Here is a 21,048-nt window from a genome sequence, read left to right as displayed (position 1 = left end):
GACTCAAGGTGCATTCATCCCTTTTATATACAATTGCTTTGTACGTCTTTCTTTTTTCCTATAGTATCCAACGGTTCGTCCGAAGATGGTTTTGGCCTAACCCTAGGACAGCTTTGCAAGGTTGGTTTTCTTTTTCCGGTCTTTGAATTATCTCGCTTGAGGTCATAAAAACAACAAAAACAAGTTGTTTTATGCAGAGGTACAAGAGGAAATCATATTATTGGAATTTCGTATATCGGGAATTCCAATTTGCATGGTATCTTAAAGCAAGATCTGGGGTTCCATATCCGTTGCCTTCACCAATTAATTTTAAAGTAATTTTAAAGTCTTATATTTTGTGTCTCAATCTCTTCCGGTAAATCAGTAGTTGTTTTCTTCAATTATTTCGTTCCTGTTAAGTTATTACTTATATATATTTTTTTTCAACCTTTTCCGGTAAATCAGGCTTCTTTGCAATTATTTCGTTCATATTAAGTGTTACTACTTAACACAGAGGGCACATTGCAAGACTTGAATTGTTTGTACAACTTCAGTTTGTCTAGAAGCACGACTTGATGTTTTGACTATAACTTCAGTTTATTTGAAGGGTCCATTTAGCTTCTCTTTCTATATTCGGTTGGTCTGCAAATGTTATTTTTGCGGTTAGCATAAAGCAGAATTATTTTTCATGTTGAATTGCAAAAAGAACTATCGTCTCAAATATCTTGATCACACCTGAAGGATGTTCCCCTTCGTGATTTGCAATGTGCCTTCTGTGTTAAGAAGAAGATACAGTCAGGTGTGCATTTTTGCAAAGAGAAGTAGAATTAATTTTGCTGCCGGAAACTGTTGGGTTAAGAAAGGAGGTGGTATCACTTCTGCTCAAAGTCTATGATGCATGCAAGATAGAACTAAAGTTTTACTTTAATCTACATCTTCTAAATTAACTGATATATGTGTTGGTCAAAAAGTGATTTTTATAAGATATCTGGTGGATCTTTGCGAGATGGATTAGGTCATCTACTTTTCCTAGCCACCAAGTGGCACTTGCCTTAAGGTTTGTGTGAAATATTACTCACCTCTTCATGAGGTTAATGTTCACTTATTTTATGTGCTCACTGTTTCTAAGCTACGGGACATTTCTAGACACTCATGTTTTATGGCATCCAATTTTGAGGCATCCTTAAGTTATAGTTGTTTTAGTTCCGCGCATGTCAAGTTAAAAGAAAAAAATAAAATAAAGTATACACATATTTTCCACCTATTTAATGTATTTTCACTACCACACCAAATCAAAAATACATCGTCATGGGACGGTGCGAAAAAGCTGCACACACCAAATCAAAAATACATTGTTATGGAACGGGCAAAGCCCCGTGCACACCAGGTTTAAAGAAAAAACATGCCCGATGCATAGCGCGGGCATAAATCTAGTATATAATGAAAGTAGAGTAACATATAAGTAAAATATCTATAGCGGTTTAGTGGTTTAGAATATTTGGAAAAAGAAATAACCAATTTAAACAAAGCAAACATCAGATGGAGAAGATGGGTATATTCAGTATGCAGTGGACAAAGAAGATGAACTGTACATGATGGGAAGAAAATTGTATTTGTGCCGATGAAGGGTTTGTTATATCTTCCAGAAAAAAAATGCTAGGATACTGCAAATTAATCTAACCACGTATTATCCCCGTGAATCATACCCAACCTACAAACAAACCACTTACATAGGTTAGTTCCCTGCAAACCCAATCGATGCTTCATCTTTACTTATATATACTCAAGTTTTCCATACGAAACCATAACACATGAACTTCAACTTCTATACCATCGACAGACCAAGGGGCAAAAGGATAGAATCAATTTATTTTTGCAATTTGTAAAGTCATTAAATTTTTACAGGTTTCTCTATTTTCAGTTTGATTTGTCCAATTTAGTTTTTTATACTCAAGTTTTTCATACGAACCATGATCATCAACTTCTAGACCATCAACATACTTCTAGACTATCGACAGACCAAAGGACAACAGAATAGAATCATTATTTTTTCAATTTGTAAAGTAATAAAGTTTTTACAGGTGTCTCTAATTTAGTTTTACCTAAACGGGGAGTATCTTCCGCTGTGCTTCCCGATAATGACGTTTAACTGCGGCAACAGAGAACATAATGTAAGAAAACAACAGTAAAAGAGAAACACAGCTCATATCTTTCCATTTGTACAAAAAATTTAATTGTTTCGTTGTACCTAAATATAATTACAATTCTTGTTCCGATCATAATCCTATCTTTGTGCTGGATCCCTCGAAATCTGATAAGTTTTACTATTACCTGTTGCAAAACTTAGCACTTAATAATTATTCAAGTAGCCCTTTATCTTTCCAGCAGACAAAGTAAACATACTCTCGTGACATCCATGTATATCAAATATATTGAACAAAGAGGAGTTCACCGTAAACTAAACTCACAATTTGTTTACAAAGATTTTAAGCATGGAGCGGTAAAATTAACCACAATTCTATGCTCTTCGCAAATAATTGCAGGTTCAAGCTCAGCTTTCTACACTATATTTAATTAAAGTAACCATCAATTTGGCCTATTCTTGTTTGTTGGTCTGCAATTAGACAATCCAACTTGGTGGGCATGACTCCACAGTACATATCGAGAAAATAGCAATACCCCATGCTAAACTGGGAATAACTCGCAGCAGTATCCCTTGTACTTTACTTGTTCAACAGTGGTGCATCTCATTGTAGTTTCCTAACTATGTAGACTCTTCCTAGAAAATGCCATCTACTAAGTCGTATTTCACCTATCGAGAGTTCACATCATAAAAACCCTAATTCAATTAATTGAAATAAATTTGAACGATTTTAATTCGAACTCCATAAAACATAATCAATATCAAACTTTATGCAATTAATAAATCAATTTATAATTCCGATCAAAAAGACTAACAAATGGTGACTTTTCTCAAAACAAAACATAGTGAGAATTAACAACATGAGAAACGCGAAATATAATAAATGGTGCAATGTGACCCACGCTGTAACAGCCCCGATTTTGGTTGTTGTTAGCACATGGTGCAACAAAATGGGACTTTATTGACTTGTTTAATAGTTTGGCATTGTTTTTTTTGTTACCGGTTTTCTTCATGAAATGTTTAACATATTTTCTTCCTGGAATGTTGAACATAACTCGATATTGGACTGCCCAGCAATGGTGCCCATATATTTTAGTTTCTGTTTTTGCCTTCCCAGTAATGGTTGCATAATGTAAATATTTGACGATTATTGATCTAATGAAATTTGATGATTAAGCAAAAAAAATTAAATACTACTAAAATATTAACATAAATAATACTATCTCCGTACTTGAAAAAGTCATTCGGTTTTCGGAAGGATTTGTTGACCGGGAGAAATCCGGTGGATTCTCCCTTACTGTAATTGGGATGGGCCCATATTCGGTGCGGTGGGACCCACCCCCGTCTATATAACATAGACGGTATGATCACAAAATATATCAGAGCCTTGGATCAGTTTAGTTTTGCATAACCCGTAGCTAAAAAAAAAGTCTTTTACGATATACTGCATTAACTAAACATACAAATTTCTCAACCATTTGTAAGTACCTTAATTTTTTGTACAGAGTCATTCTCGAAAGAGTAATCTTTCTTTACACAGAGTAATGCTCAAAAGAGTAAGCATTTTTTTATGCTCAAAAGAGTAACCACCAACGGAACTTCAAATAATACTGCAAACAACATGCAGTTCTGGCTTCCACTTTCAGAGAATTTGGAAGAATGAGTTATGCCATAATAATGTGAAACTATCATAATATCAGCTGGTACAAATCACATGTTTGATACGGAACTGTCAAGCTAGCGTCTTTTTCTCCGCCAAAATGATGAGAAATCAATCGATAAGCCAGATCAAGTATATATCCACATCATTACTGATCAACAACATGTTAGATTTTTGTGTATAACAGTACCCTAAAAATATGCCTATAGTCAATAGTATGACAATGAGTCCAATCAATAAATATGTCGATCTGGCTTGTTCATAGCAAGTACTTTTTGTCTATGAGTGCAAAGTTGGGAGGAACTACCAACAGTATGAAGACCAATTTTCAAAATCTGCTGTTTTGAAGTTTGAATTGTTGCCAAGGGACAACAATCTTGAAACTGGCCTAATTCAAAACTCTTCGCACTTTAAACTTCATTGTTTAAAACTCTTTTTTAGATTATTGATGGATTATATATTTTGATCAATGAAGTGCACCAAGGCATTTTGACATACTGTGATAATAAATCTTGCTTGTGGACGACTTGTAGAAATGTTCTGAAAACCATTATTTACTAACCCAAGTACCCAATAATAATTCATAGTTTTAAAAAGAGTTCAACTCAAGCATACTGACCAATGTCTCGAAACAGCTTCGCACCGTCGAATTTGCAGTTGGACGGTTACTATGTAGAATGCATTGTATGCATCAACTATAAGCCTTAGCCTTTGGAGCAGGTTTTGTGATGCTCTCAGCATAACGATTGACTCTTCTACTGCAATATTGTAGGTTGGCAGTGGAAACTGGAAACTACAATTGATGTTCAATGTATGCATACTTGCACCTGGTACGAATAGAATAGGCATCATCAGCATAGTGAACTGTAAACGTAACAATTAATTTTATAACATGAACACATGATAAGATTTAAGTCTTAGTGACCATGAAACAATAAGCAAAAATGGTAGACGACTTTTCATTCAAACCTAATAGACACAGTGACGATAGTAAACAAAGATAACATGGGAAATGGAATAAAGAGATTAGATTTTTCAATTATGGAGAAAGAGAGATATTTAGAGAGGTAGGTGCTATATTTCATCAAAGAGAATTTTCGTACCTACTACCAACCGCAGTATTTTCATACCGAAAAATCTGAACTTTCTTTAATATCATCAACCATCACATACAAAAACAAACATAAGTGTGCCCATTTTCAATCTGCCATTTCTACCTGGGGATTACCACTGGTAAGGCTCGTCTATAAATTTCCTTGTAATTGTTAACTGGGCTTATCTGTTGAGATCTACATAGGGTTTGAGAAGCCACGGAAAAGGATTACATTACTCATACAAAGAATGTCTCCATCATCATATAGCCAAAAAAATAGCTGCACCAAATGAAAGTGAGTACAATAACCACTGCACTAAATAAGTTTTCTATTTACAAAAATTAAATAGCTGCACCAAATGCTAGCGGCAGTGAGTCGATGGAAATCATGAAGGCAGGTACAGAGAAACTTAATTAGTAGAATCTCTCAAGGATAAATCATTCAAGACGTTCAAAATGTTTACCCTCTTTGTGGAATCTGATACATCTTCCAACTTGCACAGAAGCTTCCAAAAAAGCTTCTGCCTCAAATATTGATTGATATTGTCATTAGTTGTTAATCTATCTACAAAAACAGAATTCAATTACCCAAAAATTTGCAACTAAACTCATTGACAGAATTCAAAGACAATCTGAAACTGAAGAAACAAACAAATCAAAATCATATAATCATAACTGACCTCTGATTTGGATTCAGGGATTATTTCAGCACAACCCCAAAGATTTTTTTGGCCTTCAGGTCAACAACACCAAGAAGAGAAACAACATCATCAATAGACGGACTAATATAGTTGGTTGATTTTGATCTTCTCTAACTTCGAAAGATCTAACTCATACTTCTTCTAGCCCTATCAAATTTCAAAAGTTAGAATGCAATAAGAAAAACCTAATTATAAAACCCCTAATAATAATGAATGAAACAACAACAACAGACTAAGATGGGATAGACTTATTTGCAGGGTTAACAGGGTTCAAGTTTTAATGGAATGATAAAATTTAGAAATAGTACCTATTTGAGACAGTAAATTTCACATCTTAAGATTGATCTAACATCATCCCCTGCAGTGAATAAGGGAACAATCAAACAAAAGTAAACAAAAGAAACCAGACAAATTAAAACAAAAGAAACCAGACAAATTAAAACAAAAGAACGGGATTTTAGGTTTAGGGTTCGTAAGAACCGAGAGCTAGGAGAAGAAATTGAATTTAGTCAAGGAAGCAGACGATAAGATAAATAATAATCTTGTTAATAAGCAAACAATCAGAAAAACCTTGCAAAATATGCGGAAGAATAAGACTCCTCGAGTATCATCCACCCTTATTTCGTTAACTCAGACCCCCTCATGTAACGGAACATCCCGTTTTATTTTCTTTTTTTTCTCCCATTCGTTTTAAATAAGTGTGGCCTCCTGTCATTCCCAGTTGTCCAAGTCAAACGAAATCTAAAAGATAAGGACCACCAGATGATCCTCACTGGTGAATCCTGTCCACCAATTGACTCTTTGATCAAGGAGACAAACACCACCTTTTTTTATAACAATGATTGTGTGGTTCCATAAGTTTTCTTGTGTGAGCATTCCAACTAAACTAACCATAGATTCGTTTGTGGTTATATTGGTTGTGTATTCCGATTAAATTGATCATGGATTCTCTTGTGGTTAGTTTAATTGAGAATTTTTGGATACAAAATCATTTTGTGGTTTTTGATGTCCAAAAAAATCCTTCTTTTCTTGTAAAAGTAAGGTCGTTCTTGTTGTTCTTTCGGGAATGACATCAAATGGGGGAGAGTTCTTTTGAACTTGCGCTTGATTTCCATATCTTTGTGGGGAGTGCGGCTGTGGAATATTTGAGGAGTTATCTTGTATCTTTATAGACCCCGTGATGAATGCATTTAGCTTCGGCTTTATGATTGCATCTAAACAAAATTGATATGTAATTTTCTTTGGTCTTGAAGTGTCTCCATGAGAATTTCATTAGGATCCCGCTTTCGTATCTTTGCCAATTTTATTGACAAAAAGGAGGAGAATTAATATGTAGTTCACACTACAAATACATATGGTTTACGTGTTTTACGGATCATTATGTAAGGGGGAATGGTTTTCGTGTTGAGACGAAGTATTGACTAAGGTAGAGCGATACATATCACCATAATATTGTTGTCGAAGATATGATATGAGAACTTTGATGTTGTGTAATAATACTATGACACTGTATAACAATGATCTAGAGTATTTGTTTTTTCATTATTATGGCTACGGAACTTTAACAACGATGATGCTAAACTTACAACCTTTGGAATCATTGGATTACTTGGAAGTGACGAAGATTTCGAGTAATGTTGAAGCACCAAGGAGATCAAGCATGTGGACGAGAAGCTACAAAGTTTTTATCTATTTTGTAATCCATATGTATTGATAGTTTTTCCACTAAAATTGACAAAGGGGGAGATTGTTAGAGCATAGCTCGGTCGAACTCGCATGTTTGCTATCTCAAGCATGTTTGTCAATATTAGTGATCGAAACTATATGTATTGATTTTTAGTTTATTTATGACTAAGTCTCGGTCTAGGATAGTCAAGTGTAGTTGAAGCTCCAGACTCCATGGCGATCATCTTACGGAGACGAAGAACTACTCGAGGAACCGGTGGAACTTCATCCGACTAAAAGGTATGTGGAGACTTGAACTTATCTATCACTCAAAAGTATATTTTATCTCTTATTCTTGAGACAAAGTCATTTAAGTATGATAGTTTTCATACATACACATTTGTTATTTCGAGCCGACTTTACTCGCCTATCTTTTTCTCGAAGTATGTGTTGATAAGCTTTTGCTTTAACCATTTTCATCTTTACTCGTGACGAAAGTCATGATAACGTTTCAATCTTGAAAATAGTTTTGATGACGACAGTCGTGAATAACGATTGTTATAATATTATAGAAGAATGTTTCAATGGTTGAAATGTATAGTTGAGATTACCATCTATGCATATGAGCATATACAGTGTGTTCGCACATTAGTGTATAAATCCATGTATCGGAAGCCAAGTGTGTGCATATGTGTGCATGCGGTATTGGTGAAGGAGACAGGTTGGGTATGCGTACTGGCGGAAGTTTTCCACCGAAAATTTCTGCTGAGTTTGTAGTTTGCAAACTTGTAAACCAGTCACCTCAGTTACGCGTACCCGTACGTGTATCCATGGAAGTTTTCGAACCGAAAATTGCTTCTGAGTTTGTAAACTCAATTCCGATAGCTAAGATATGCATACCAGTACGCGTACTCAAGCTGGTGATATCTCAAATCGGTAGTTCATGAACTTAAAACAATAAATTATAAAGAATGCAATCTTTGCAAACCGTAGCTATATTGTTCATGAATTGATTCAAGTGGATCAAACCGATTTTGTTTCAATTGTGTCTATGAATAAAGACGTAAGCAATTGAACAACTCTATCAACTAGTTCTTATGAGTCATTTGAACTAGTTATGAGAAAGATGAGTACGGTTAATATGAAAGTGCTCATATGAATAACCACTGGTTAACTATTTGTGAAGCAACTAAGTGTACACGTTTAGGTACGGTTACTCAAACCTAAATCAATGCATTTCATTTGTGTGTGTGACAAGCTAAATTTCGATCTAACAGTTGAAAGATATTAGCTTGGTTGAATAAGGTTTTTCATCTAACGGTGAATATTGAATGTTTTGTTACCTAGGTAACTTAGATTGCAAATCCTGATTTGAAAACTAAATAAAGGAGACATCTAGCATATGGAAAAACTAATCCCCACCTCTGTGTGATACTAGTTGGTTTGCTAGAGTCGATTCTCCTTTAACCTTAGGTTTCTTCTCGAGACCCTGTAGGTTAACGACTGAAAGACTTCATTGGGATTGTGAAGCCAGACAAAACTACTTTTCTTGTAGTTGAGCGATCTGATTTTGCCATTTTCTATCGTACGAGTTCAACTGAATAATTGGCTTGAGATTATATCTCCGATAGAGCAAGATAAAAATAAATCACAAACATCTTCGTCTCAGTGTTCGTGATTCCACAATATATCTAGTTTCGCTACCATACGATTTAGATTATTGTGAGGTGATTGATAATACTAGGCTGTTCTTCGGGAATATAAGTCCGGGTTATCAATTAGTTCCTGTTCGCCTTGATTTATCAAAAGACGAAAAAAAACTCTTGGGTATTTCTGTGGGAGACAGATTTATTCAATCCTATAGACTTTTCTGTGTGAAACAAATTTGTCTATCAAGTCTTCGACTTTGGGTCGTAGCAACTCTTAGTTGTGGGTGAGATCAGCTAAGGGAATCAAGTGTGTAGTATCCTGCTGATAGACGCATTTATGTGTCTAATATGTCTCTATTGTATGTATTGTTAGTGATCAATTTTGTATTTATTGTGTTCTTTTATGTCTTTGTAGGAATTTTTAGAGAAATAAGCCCTTGCGGCGAAATGGGCTCAAAAAGCATTGTTTTACACCACGGAGAAATGTATCGTAGGCACCCCAGAAATACACCGGAAGCATCCCAGAAATGTCCCGGAGGAACCCATAAAAATTACTATTTCCACCCAAAAATTATTATTTCCACCCAATTGCTATTCGCACCCAAGCTTTGGTTAAGGGGCATCCATCTTCTCTTTAAATTCAAAAACTGCTTTTTGGCGGGAAAAATATATTCAAAACTGGCAGATTTGTGATCGATAAAATGAAGGTGTTTTAGTGTGATTCAATCGCTGAAATTTGGTGGGAAGTTGTGATATGGGATAGGGAACACATTGTGGGCATCGGATTCGATCGGAATTGGCTGGAAATCCTGGTTTGAGTCACGAGCTCAAAACAGAGCAACGTGTCCTGTAACACGAGTTTGATTGTGTGTTTGCCATGCATGGAGTGTTTTGGAGGAGTTCGATGACTTCGGAGGCGTGAGGAAGGTTAACTAGAGCGTGCAGGATCAAAGTTTACGTGTGTATAAGCCAAAAATGGAAATTATTGTTAAATATGGGCAGCGAGCAATGACGGGATTAATGGGAGATTATACGGTGTTATGGTCGGATATTTTTGTTCTAAAACACTATAAATACAAGGCTAAAGAGTTTAGAAGAGTTGGAGAGTCTTTGGGAGAGTCTTTGAGAGAGTTTAGGAGCCGAGAAGAATCGAAAGAAAGTCACGCAGGAGAAAAGCTTGCTGCTGGTGCAAGGAAGAACACGAAGAACATAATACCCTCAGGGACAGTCGTTGATTAGTGTCGCTTAATTGCGACAATACTCAATTCCTTTCTCTGACTTCGGAACAACATCACTTCTGTTGTATCGTTCTTTTTGAACGCTCTATATGTGTCGCAAACACTGTTGTAAACCGTTTTGGCGCCGCCGGGGAATTGTGTTTAGGTAGAATTTTTTTTTTAGATTTATTTTTCTTTGTTCTTTTTTACGTTCTTTGGGTATTTGTCTATGTGATACAGGTTTTGAGGCTTGGATCGAAAAGAAAAAGAAGAAGAAGAAGTTGTCAAAGATTTTTGGCGATTTCATAAAGACTAGGAGCAAAGCTTAAAGCAAAAAGAACGGAAAGAAGATGAAGGACTTCTTTTTTATTATTATTTTTTAGATTTTTTTTTATTAATTTTTTTTTTTAGAAACTGTAATTAAAGTTTTTATTTTTGTAATCTTTTATTTTTGGACATTATTTTTTTTCTTCCGGACATTGAACATTGGACATTATTTTTAAAACCCTACGGAAGGGTTATAAATTAAAAAAAAAAATTTAAATACAAACTGTTTGCAGGGAAGGACGACGATTACTATATCGTCTCGGCCCCTCGGGTTCGCACACTGACACCGGAGTCAGTGGCCCGAGTCGACTACAACGGTTCTTCGCCCGTCTGGTACGGGAGGTAAACTTCTAAACACCCGCGAATCTCCTGCAAGCGGGTTTACTGTTTGCCTTAAGGTGAATATATGCTGAGGACTTGAATACGGCTGTTTTAAATTCCTAGTAAAGGGAAAGGTCTGGCCAATACAAGATAAGGGTTCGGATTTCATCACCGTTCTCTTCTTGCCCGCCTTAGGAAAACGAAACCAAACGCGATCCTAAGCCTAAAATTTTGACTAGAACGAGACCTATAGGGTAACGAGCTTAATAAGAAACTCGTTCGAAAAATATTGGTTGCTCTTTAAGCACAATTCAAAGTTCATGATGGTTTCTGTGAGTTGAATGCGTGACTGCGCCGCCTTCTAATGCGGTGAGGCCTTGGGTATCAAAGCTCTACTGAGTTACCTTTTCAAAAAAAATTAGACCAGACCAATAGACCAATCGGAATAAATACTAACACTTGGATAGCAATATGTGTGTGTTCTCCCTGTCTCCGTCGCCTAAACAAGCGTGGAATGCAGGATCCACGGGAATCACCATGTAATCTGCTGACAAGAAACATGCGCTTCGGTCCACAAGGTCCAATCATGTTGTTAGTTCTTAAATAAATGTGTGTTTAATAAAGTCGACCACTGGTACCCTTGTATATGCCAGTTTTGTTGACCTAGAGTTAGGATTATTAACCACTGGTTCCCTTGTATATGCCAGTGTGTTAATATTAGTCAGACCGGTATCTCAGTCATTTAGGTTAGGTTCATCTTGGCAGAGGCCTTCATACAGATATGGGAAACACCGTTCGCTTTTCAACCATCTACATTTTTCTTTTTCCATCTTCTTAATCTTTTCATGTGATTAGTCTGACTCCGAGTATGATGTCCATCGTGAAACTATCTTAGTAGAGCTCTGTCACTTATATGAATTTTAGTATGCTTGAGTGCAAAGTCGTGTACAACAATTGGAATTTCGCATCAGGGTTCTTCCTCTTAGAGTCAATAATTGTATGCCAACCAAGGAGGTTCTTTAGTGCTTTCCAAGGTTTTGCGTAGATAGCTAGGGTATGGAGTAAAGGTTTTGTGGGTACAACTCTGGTAAACCCTCCGGACTCAACACTCCGCCACTAGGGCCACCTAGGGGTTCAAATGATTTTCCTTTCTAGAATAAATTTGCTCGAGGACTAGCAAATAATAAGTTTGGGGGTGTTGATAGACGCATTTATGTGTCTAATATGTCTCTATTGTATGTATTGTTAGTGATAAATTTTGTATTTATTGTGTTGTTTTATGTCTTTGTAGGAATTTTTAGAGAAATAAGCCCTTGCGGCGAAATGGGCTCAAAAAGCAGTGTTTTACACCCCGGAGAAATGTATCGTAGGCACCCCAGAAATGCACCGGAAGCATCCCAGAAATGTCCCGGAGGAACTGGTGTGCCAATGGAAAACACACAGAAACTTGCAAGTATACAAGGCCAAGTTTATAGAATAGAAGGAAAGCAGGGGAAAGTCCACAGGGAGTGGGAGCACTATAAGAGAAACCTAAGCTAACAATGAAGACAGTGAGCAAGACAAAGCAATATGGCATACAAAGTGGCAGAAGTAAAGAACCAAAGCAGCAAGGTAAAGCAAAGCAGCAAAGAAAACAGCTAAGAACCAAGGCTTGGAAGCCAAGGGCAGATGTGAGTTTGTGCACTGACTTCAGTGCACAATAGGCTTCAAAATGCAAGAACTAAGCAAAACAGTAAAGGAATGTAACTAAGCAGTGAATAAAAGCAGAGCAGGAATTGTAAATGACTGAAGAAAGGAATTGTGGCTAAGCTAAGGCTTAGATTCCACCTTGTGTCCTAATCAAATAGCATATTCCTAGGTTGAGTTGAGTCCTATGCATACAATAGAAAGGAAAGAAAAACAGCTTGCTAACAGAAATACCCCTAGTATTGACTGCCTTTTGACAGCACAATCAATCACAAGCAATCATAACACTGCTTTCTTCCCAATGCACAAGAAAAACAAGCATATGGCATCCTATCCTAGCAATTTACCATTTGACAGTGCACCAAGGCTTCATCAAAGCCTTAGCTTGTTGCTAATTAGCTCATACTACACATGATAACAACAATAACATTCATAATATATGATAAATGAAACAACATTCTCAACATTGAAGATAAAAATCAAAACATCATATAACATTCACTATCAACTGTCATGCAGTAACTGAAATTGAAATTGTGACATAAAACAGAACAAATGTTTTTCTGGCTAGTCCAGAGATCATCCCCCTCTAACCCTCTACGTCACCCCCTATTTATATCACCAAATACCCAATTTTTCCGAAACCCTAGAATTGAAATTAGGGTTTTCAATTTCCGAAATTTACTCACCAAAACTTTGAATTGACGTCGCCCCATGTCTTCTCTGCCTCTCTCGGTTCTTCTCCTGCTCCCAATTGCTACAATTGCTCCCTAATTTGAGGTGTTTTATCAACCCTCACCTAGGTCAGTTGGTGAGAGAGGTTAAAGCGCTTCGAATTAGGGGGATGGGTCGTGTCGGGTAATGATGGAGATGGTGGAGGTGATGGTGGTGACAGGAGTGATGGATGATGGAAGTAGCAGGTGGAGGTGATGGTGGTGGAATGGGTGTTTCTGTTGCAGAGAGGGGGAGAGGAAGACGAAGGTGGAGGTCGATATGGGTTAGGGTAGGGAGCTGTTTGGCTAGGTCATAGGGTTCGAGTATTAGTGTGTTAGGCGGGTGTATCAAGATGTGTGTACCACGAGCTGAAGCCGCTGGATATGGAGATGGTAGGTGGATCGGACGGATAAGGAAGAAGCAGCTTGTAGCGACCGTAGGATGTAAAATACAACGAAGTCTACGGTGCGAGATTAGGTTAGGTGTTGTAGTGTTTAGCGGAATCATCGGGATTTGATGCACAGGCATAGGAGCGACTGTAGGATGCTGAAATGCTTCGATCTGACGGCTGAAATCCGAGACGGGCTTGGATATAGAAAATGGGTTTGGGTGAGGGTTTTGGGCCTTGGGTATGCCAAGCCCATATCTTCTTTAAGAACAATTCTTCCTTCTTGAGCCCATTCCTAGCTTTTTGGTCTTGTGCGCACCATTCTTTGCGGCTTCCTTGCGTAATTTCTTCCGGCTTTTCACTACTCTTCAGCTCTTTTCTGCTCCGCAAGTCATCCAGACTTTATTTATTACCTAAAAATGCAAAATTAAGTAAGAAAAATATTTATTCTTGAAAACAATGAAAATGCAGAATATGGGATAAAATGTAGAATTAATGCACAAAAGATGAGTTAAATGCCAACAAAAAGGGATAAACATATACAATATTTGGAACTCATCAAATACCCCCAAACCTGAATTTTACTTGTCCTCAAGTAAAACAAAACTAAGGAAATCCTAACTATACCACTGTCGCTGGTCTCTCGAATGCATTTAGCGTATGCACTAAGCCTTTTAAACCACTAAGTGTCCCTAGTGGACGAGTTGAAGTCTCGTGAAGGTTTGCTTAGAACGTACCTACAAAGTTCTAGGTCAAAATATAAGCTCAGATTCCATCAAACGTGACATGTGCAAAACAGTTTAAGCTCACAGCAAAATGGAGATGTCAATCTAGCTATCGAAGGCACAATCCTAGCACTGATAACAAAAAAAAACATGTGATAAGAGTGTAAAGTGTATCTACACATGTGTAAAGAAAGATCTGAAGTTATGACTACTAATCACCAAGAGATAGTTTCTCAGGCTAAGAACTGAGGTCGAAATCTAGCTAGCTGTCCGGACTTTACGAGAATTGTGAATGAGTTGGAGGTATTTCACAATTACTCGCGTTGTACATCAATGGCATACACCCTCCTTGCTTATTACAATAAAACAACAAAATGACTATTTACATGACTCTTATTTACATTGACTATTCTCTTTTTATTTTTGGAACAAGAGAGAATGGAATTGATAAATACTTGATGATTTTTTTTTTTTTTTTTTAACTACGGAAACACTTTTGATACATATACAAAAGGAAACAAAAGATTACATGACACTTTGCAAGAGGTAGCCCTTTTTGATGCACCCAGTTAAATTCGATGGTTGTCTTTCTTAATGTAACCTCCACCTTCTATCCCAACCAACCAAAGAACAAGCTAGTCAAGTTTCGTTCAGTATTCTAAAGTGATTGGCAATCGTAACTTCCTATCAAACACCTTGAAGATCGAGGCCATACATGTATTGGTAGATCGTGCGCGTGCAAATTTCTTATCACTATGTGAATTGTGCTAGAATCAGGGTGCCTAAATATCTAGACTAAGACTCCTAATAATTACATATTTGCACAAGAGTCAACATTTCAAGGTAAATGAGCTCCATTTTTTTTATGATTTTTCATTTTTTAATTTTTTTTTGGAATTTTTCAATTTTTTCAAAAGAAGGAGTTCGTTTTCAATTATAGCATATTATCGTGGTATCTACTCTATACCCCCAAACCTAAACTAAACATTGTCCTCAATGTTTCAAAATATGGAAAGAATTAAAATGCAACATATGGAAAGGGACATGCTGAGTAGAGTAAAAGGAGAGAGAATACCCGATTTCGGCGAAAGCAGAATTAAAACTCCGTTATTCAAGGCAAAAATCCAACATATTTTAGCCGAGATCAAATTGGATTAGCAAAATATATACAAAAGGAACAAAAGGTTTTTTTTTTTTTTTTTTTTTTTTAAATAAAATAAAATTTGGTTTTTGTATGGGAGCAAGCCCACTGTGCAAGCCTCTAATGAAATGGATGGAAGGCTGCGGCCCACGAAACACTAAGTTTTAATTTTGAAAGTTTAATTTGGCCCAGTTGGTTAAGGCCCGACGTTTGTTTTAAAACTTTGGTTTCGAGGTCCACTTTCGAGTGGAATACAAGTCCAATTGATGCTTACAAGCTCAGCTGGGTTTAAACCCAGAGTTCAAAATACAAGTCCAATGAAAGAATTTAAACAAGCCCACAAAAAATAAATACAAGCCCACAAATAAATTATTACAAACCCAAAATAGAAAAATAAAAAGCCCAAAAAATTGGGTTAATTATTACAAGCCCACAATTAAATAAATTTGGAAGCCCACAGGTTGGGTTCTCTCAATGAATGGGTTTAGGCTTACCTTTTTAGCACAGCCCAGCTGCTCTGATATTGTTGCAAAAACCCAGTTGGGTTTTGGTTCTTTTCCTTGGTGGCGTCCCAGCAGAGGAAAAACAGGTTCAGAACAGCAGGTCCAACAGCAAATGAAGTGAAGCAGATGCAGATGCAAATGCTATGCAGTGAAATGCAAAAATAGCTAATAAAACAACAAGAAAAACACAGCACCAATCCCCGGCAACGGCGCCAAAAAACTTGATAGCTAAGGAATTAAACCTAAAACTATGGTTATATTTACACCTGCAAGTGCACAGGATCTAAAGTAGAAAGTGAATAAGCAGGGGTTTGTCCACAGGGACTTGGAGGGAGCTATTGTTGTTTTCCTAGAGATTTTTGTGTTGTGTTAAAACACAACTGAGCTGTTTTGGTGTAACTGAATTAGTGACAGAAAGTAAAGTAAATGTGACAGTGAAGTAGAATAAAAACAATGAAGCGAAGGTAACAGTGGCAGTTAACAGGAAACAAAACCAAATAAACCAAGGCTGTTAGCCAAGGGCAGGGAGGAGTTTTCAGCTGTGGCTAAGCTAAGGCTTAGAATCCACCTTGTGTCCTAGCTAAACAATGCAATTCTAGGTTGAAATTAGGATCTTAAGCATACAAAAGGAATGGAAAGAGAATTAGCTTGCTATGAGCACTAATTTCTCCCATTGCTCAATCAAAACAATGCATCCTAAGCATACAAATGGAATGGAAAGAGAATTAGCTTGCTATGAGCACTAATTTCTCCCATTGCTCAATCAAAACAATGCATCCTAAGGCTCTAACCTAGCATTCCACTACCTAACAGTGCACTAAAGCATCATCTGAGCCTCAGCAATGCAACTTAGCTCATGCTAATCTTGTAAACAATAATAAATATCATACAAGGCAATTCAAACAACACACATATGGTGAGCAAATACAAAAACATGATAAACATATGAACCAACAGTGTAAACATAAAACAAATGAGAAACTGGCTAGTCCAGTTCTCTACAAGAGTGAAGCTGGCTAACCCAGCATCCCCCTCCATACACACACCTCACTCTCTATTTATATCACCAAACACCCAATTTTTCCGAAACCCTAGAATTGAAATTAGGGTTTTCAATTTCCGAAATTTACTCACCAAAACTTTGAATTGACGTCGCCCCATGTCTTCTCTGCCTCTCTCGGTTCTTCTCCTGCTCCCAATTGCTACAATTGCTCCCTAATTTGAGGTGTTTTATCAACCCTCACCTAGGTCAGTTGGTGAGAGAGGTTAAAGCGCTTCGAATTAGGGGGATGGGTCGTGTCGGGTAATGATGGAGATGGTGGATGTGATGGTGGTGACAGGAGTGATGGATGATGGAAGTAGCAGGTGGAGGTGATGGTGGTGGAATGGGTGTTTCTGTTGCAGAGAGGGGGGAGAGGAAGACGAAGGTGGAGGTCGATATGGGTTAGGGTAGGGAGCTGTTTGGCTAGGTCATAGGGTTCGAGTATTAGTGTGTTAGGCGGGTGTATCAAGATGTGTGTACCACGAGCTGAAGCCGCTGGATATGGAGATGGTAGGTGGATCGGACGGATAAGGAAGAAGCAGCTTGTAGCGACCGTAGGATGTAAAATACAACGAAGTCTACGGTGCGAGATTAGGTTAGGTGTTGTAGTGTTTAGCGGAATCATCGGGATTTGATGCACAGGCATAGGAGCGACCGTAGGATGCTGAAATGCTTCGATCTGACGGCTGAAATTCGAGACGGGCTTGGATATAGAAAATGGGTTTGGGTGAGGGTTTTGGGCCTTGGGTATGCCAAGCCCATATCTTCTTTAAGAACAATTCTTCCTTCTTGAGCCCATTCCTAGCTTTTTGGTCTTGTGCGCACCATTCTTTGCGGCTTCCTTGCGTAATTTCTTCCGGCTTTTCACTACTCTTCAGCTCTTTTCTGCTCCGCAAGTCATCCAGACTTTATTTATTACCTAAAAATGCAAAATTAAGTAAGAAAAATATTTATTCTTGAAAACAATGAAAATGCAGAATATGGGATAAAATGTAGAATTAATGCACAAAAGATGAGTTAAATGCCAACAAAAAGGGATAAACATATACAATATTTGGAACTCATCAAATACCCCCAAACCTGAATTTTACTTGTCCTCAAGTAAAACAAAACTAAGGAAATCCTAACTATACCACTGTCGCTGGTCTCTCGAATGCATTTAGCGTATGCACTAAGCCTTTTAAACCACTAAGTGTCCCTACTGGACGAGTTAAGTCTCGTGAAGGTTTGCTTAGAACGTACCTACAAAGTTCTAGGTCAAAATATAAGCTCAGATTCCATCAAATGTGACATGTGCAAAACAGTTTAAGCTCACAGCAAAATGGAGAGGTCAATCTAGCTATCGAAGGCACAATCCTAGCACTGATAACAAAAAAGGACATGTGATAAGAGTGTAAAGTGTATCTACACATGTGTAAAGAAAGATCTGAAGTTATGACTACTAATCACCAAGAGATAGTTTCTCAGGCTAAGAACCAAGATCGAAATCTAGCTAGTTGTCCGGACTTTACGAGAATTGTGAATGAGTTGGAGGTATTTCACAATTACTCGCGTTGTACATCAATGGCATACACCCTCCTTGCTTATTACAATGAAACAACAAAATGACTATTTACATGACTCTTATTTACATTGACTACTCTCTTTTATTTTTGGAGTAAGAGAGAATGGAATTGATAAATACTTGATTTTTTTGTATTTTTCTGATATATATATATATTTTTTTTTTTTTTTTTTTTTGAGAAGGAAACACTTTTGATACATATACAAAAGGAAACAAAAGATTACATGACACTTTGCAAGAGGTAGCCCTTTTTGATGCACCCAGTTAAATTCGATGGTTGTCTTTCTTAATGTAACCTCCACCTTCTATCCCAACCAACCAAAGAACAATCTAGTCAAGTTTCGTTCAGTATTCTAAAGTGATTGGCAATCGTAACTTCCTATCAAACACCTTGAAGATCGAGGCCATACATGTATTGGTAGATCGTGCGCGTGCAAATTTCTTATCACTATGTGAATTGTGCTAGAATCAGGGTGCCTAAATATCTAGACTAAGACTCCTAATAATTACATATTTGCACAAGAGTCAACATTTCAAGGTAAATGAGCTCCATTTTTTATGTTTTTTCATTTTTTCATTTTTTAATTTTTGATTTTTCAAAAAGACGGAGTTTTGTTTTTAATTATGGCATATTATCGTGGTATCTACTCTATACCCCCAAACCTAAACTAAACATTGTCCTCAATGTTTCAAAATATGGAAAGAATTATAAAACAATATATGAAGAGGAACATGCTGAGTAGAGTAAAAGGAGCGAGAATACCCGATTGTACGGCAGAATCTCGATTAAAACTCCGTTATTTCAAGGCAAAAATCCATCATATTAGGAGTCACAATGGATGAGCACAAAATATATACAAAAGGAAATTTAACTAACACATTATCTACAAGAAAATTTTGGTTTTTAATGGGATTGGACTTTTTGGGAAAAAATTTGGTTTTGTTGGGAAACATTTGGTTTTGATGGGAAAACGAAAATTTTTGGTTTTTAGGGAAAGATTTGGAAAACTTTTTGGTTATTTAGGGAAAGAGTGGACCAGTTTAGTCCACATAGACTGGGTCCTCCAGGTTGGTTGTTTCAATGTCGGGTGGAAATGGCTCAAGGAATGGATTTAATCTCTGCCCGTTGACTTTGAAAACGTTCTTGTTGGAAACATCCTCCAGCTCTACAGCTCCATGAGGAAAAACTGTGCGTACTAGGTACGGACCCTTCCATCTGGAACGCAGTTTTCCTGGAAAAGGATGTAATCGGGAGTCATACAGCAAGACTTTCTGACCAGGAGTGAAGGATTTGCGTAGAATACGCTTATCATGAAATATCTTCATATTTTGCTTGTACAGCTTGGCACTATCATAAGCCTCATTTCTCAATTCTTCCAACTCGTTGAGTTGAAGTTTCCTTTGAATTCCAGCTTCGTCCAGAGAAAAGTTCAGTTGCTTAATTGCCCAATAAGCACGATGTTCTAATTCCACAGGTAAATGGCACGGCTTTCCATACACTAGACGATAGGGGGACATGCCAATTGGTGTCTTATAAGCTGTTCTATATGCCCACAAAGCATCATTCAATCTTAATGACCAATCTTTCCTAGACGGGTTAACTGTCTTCTCGAGAATGTGCTTAATTTCCCTATTAGAAACTTCTACTTGTCCACTCGTCTGAGGGTGGTACGGAGTAGCAACCTTGTGAGTTATTCCATACTTGCGTACTAACAACTCGAAGTGCCTATTGCAGAAATGTGAGCCACCGTCACTGATGATAGCTCTAGGGGTACCAAAACGTGAAAATATGTTCTCCTTTAGAAATGAAAGTACCACCTTGTGGTCATTTGTTCTGGTTGCTATGGCTTCTACCCACTTAGAAACGTAATCAACTGCGACTAGGATGTACAACTTGCTGTCAGACATGGGAAATGGACCCATGAAGTCTATCCCCCAAACATCAAAAATCTCCACAATCAAAATGGGGTTCAATGGCATCATGTTTCTCCTCGAAATGCTTCCTAGCTTTTGACAGCGCTCACAAGCAACACAATAATCATGGAAATCCTTGAACAATGATGGCCAATAGAATCCACACTGCAAGATCTTTGCAGCGGTTTTCTTGGCACTGAAATGGCCTCCACATGCTTGGTCATGACAGAAAGATATCACATCTTTCTGTTCGGTGTTGGGGACACATTTCCTAATGATTTGGTCTGGGCAGTACTTAAACAAATATGGGTCATCCCAAAGGAAATGTTTGACTTCAGCCAGGAATTTAGAGCGGTCTTGTCTCGACCAACGTGAGGGCATCCTACCTGTAGCGAGGTAGTTAACAATATCAGCAAACCAAGGAAGGTCTGAGATAGACATCAGCTGTTCATCTGGGAATGATTCTCTAATCAGCTCAAATTCATCAATAGACTCTAAAGTTAATCTAGACAAATGATCAGCAACCACATTCTCACAACCTTTCTTATCACGGATTTCGAGATCGAATTCCTGTAATAATAGTATTCATCGAATAAGGCGAGCTTTAGCATCCTTC

The 21,048-nt window shown here is 37.4% G+C and overlaps 1 long non-coding RNA gene across 3 annotated transcripts; it reads right to left on the bottom strand.

Moving 5' to 3' along the window:
* Window positions 1-3,541: 3,541 nt before the first annotated feature.
* LOC113298563 lies at window positions 3,542-6,243 on the bottom strand. 3 transcript variants are annotated; one of them, XR_003334248.1, is made up of 5 exons: window positions 6,147-6,243; window positions 5,885-5,934; window positions 5,556-5,723; window positions 4,886-5,440; window positions 3,542-4,609 (listed from the first exon to the last, which is right to left on the bottom strand). It is a non-coding gene; the product is annotated as an uncharacterized LOC113298563 (long non-coding RNA). The 3 variants fall into 3 exon arrangements; XR_003334249.1 differs by having other exon boundaries at window positions 4,886-5,436; XR_003334247.1 differs by having other exon boundaries at window positions 4,886-5,723.
* Between the last annotated feature and the right edge of the window lie 14,805 nt (window positions 6,244-21,048).

This window comes from Papaver somniferum, chromosome 7 (genome assembly GCF_003573695.1).
Source record: "Papaver somniferum cultivar HN1 chromosome 7, ASM357369v1, whole genome shotgun sequence".
In the NCBI taxonomy this organism is placed as follows: Eukaryota; Viridiplantae; Streptophyta; class Magnoliopsida; order Ranunculales; family Papaveraceae; genus Papaver; species Papaver somniferum.
This window is presented reverse-complemented; position numbering and strand designations above follow the sequence as displayed.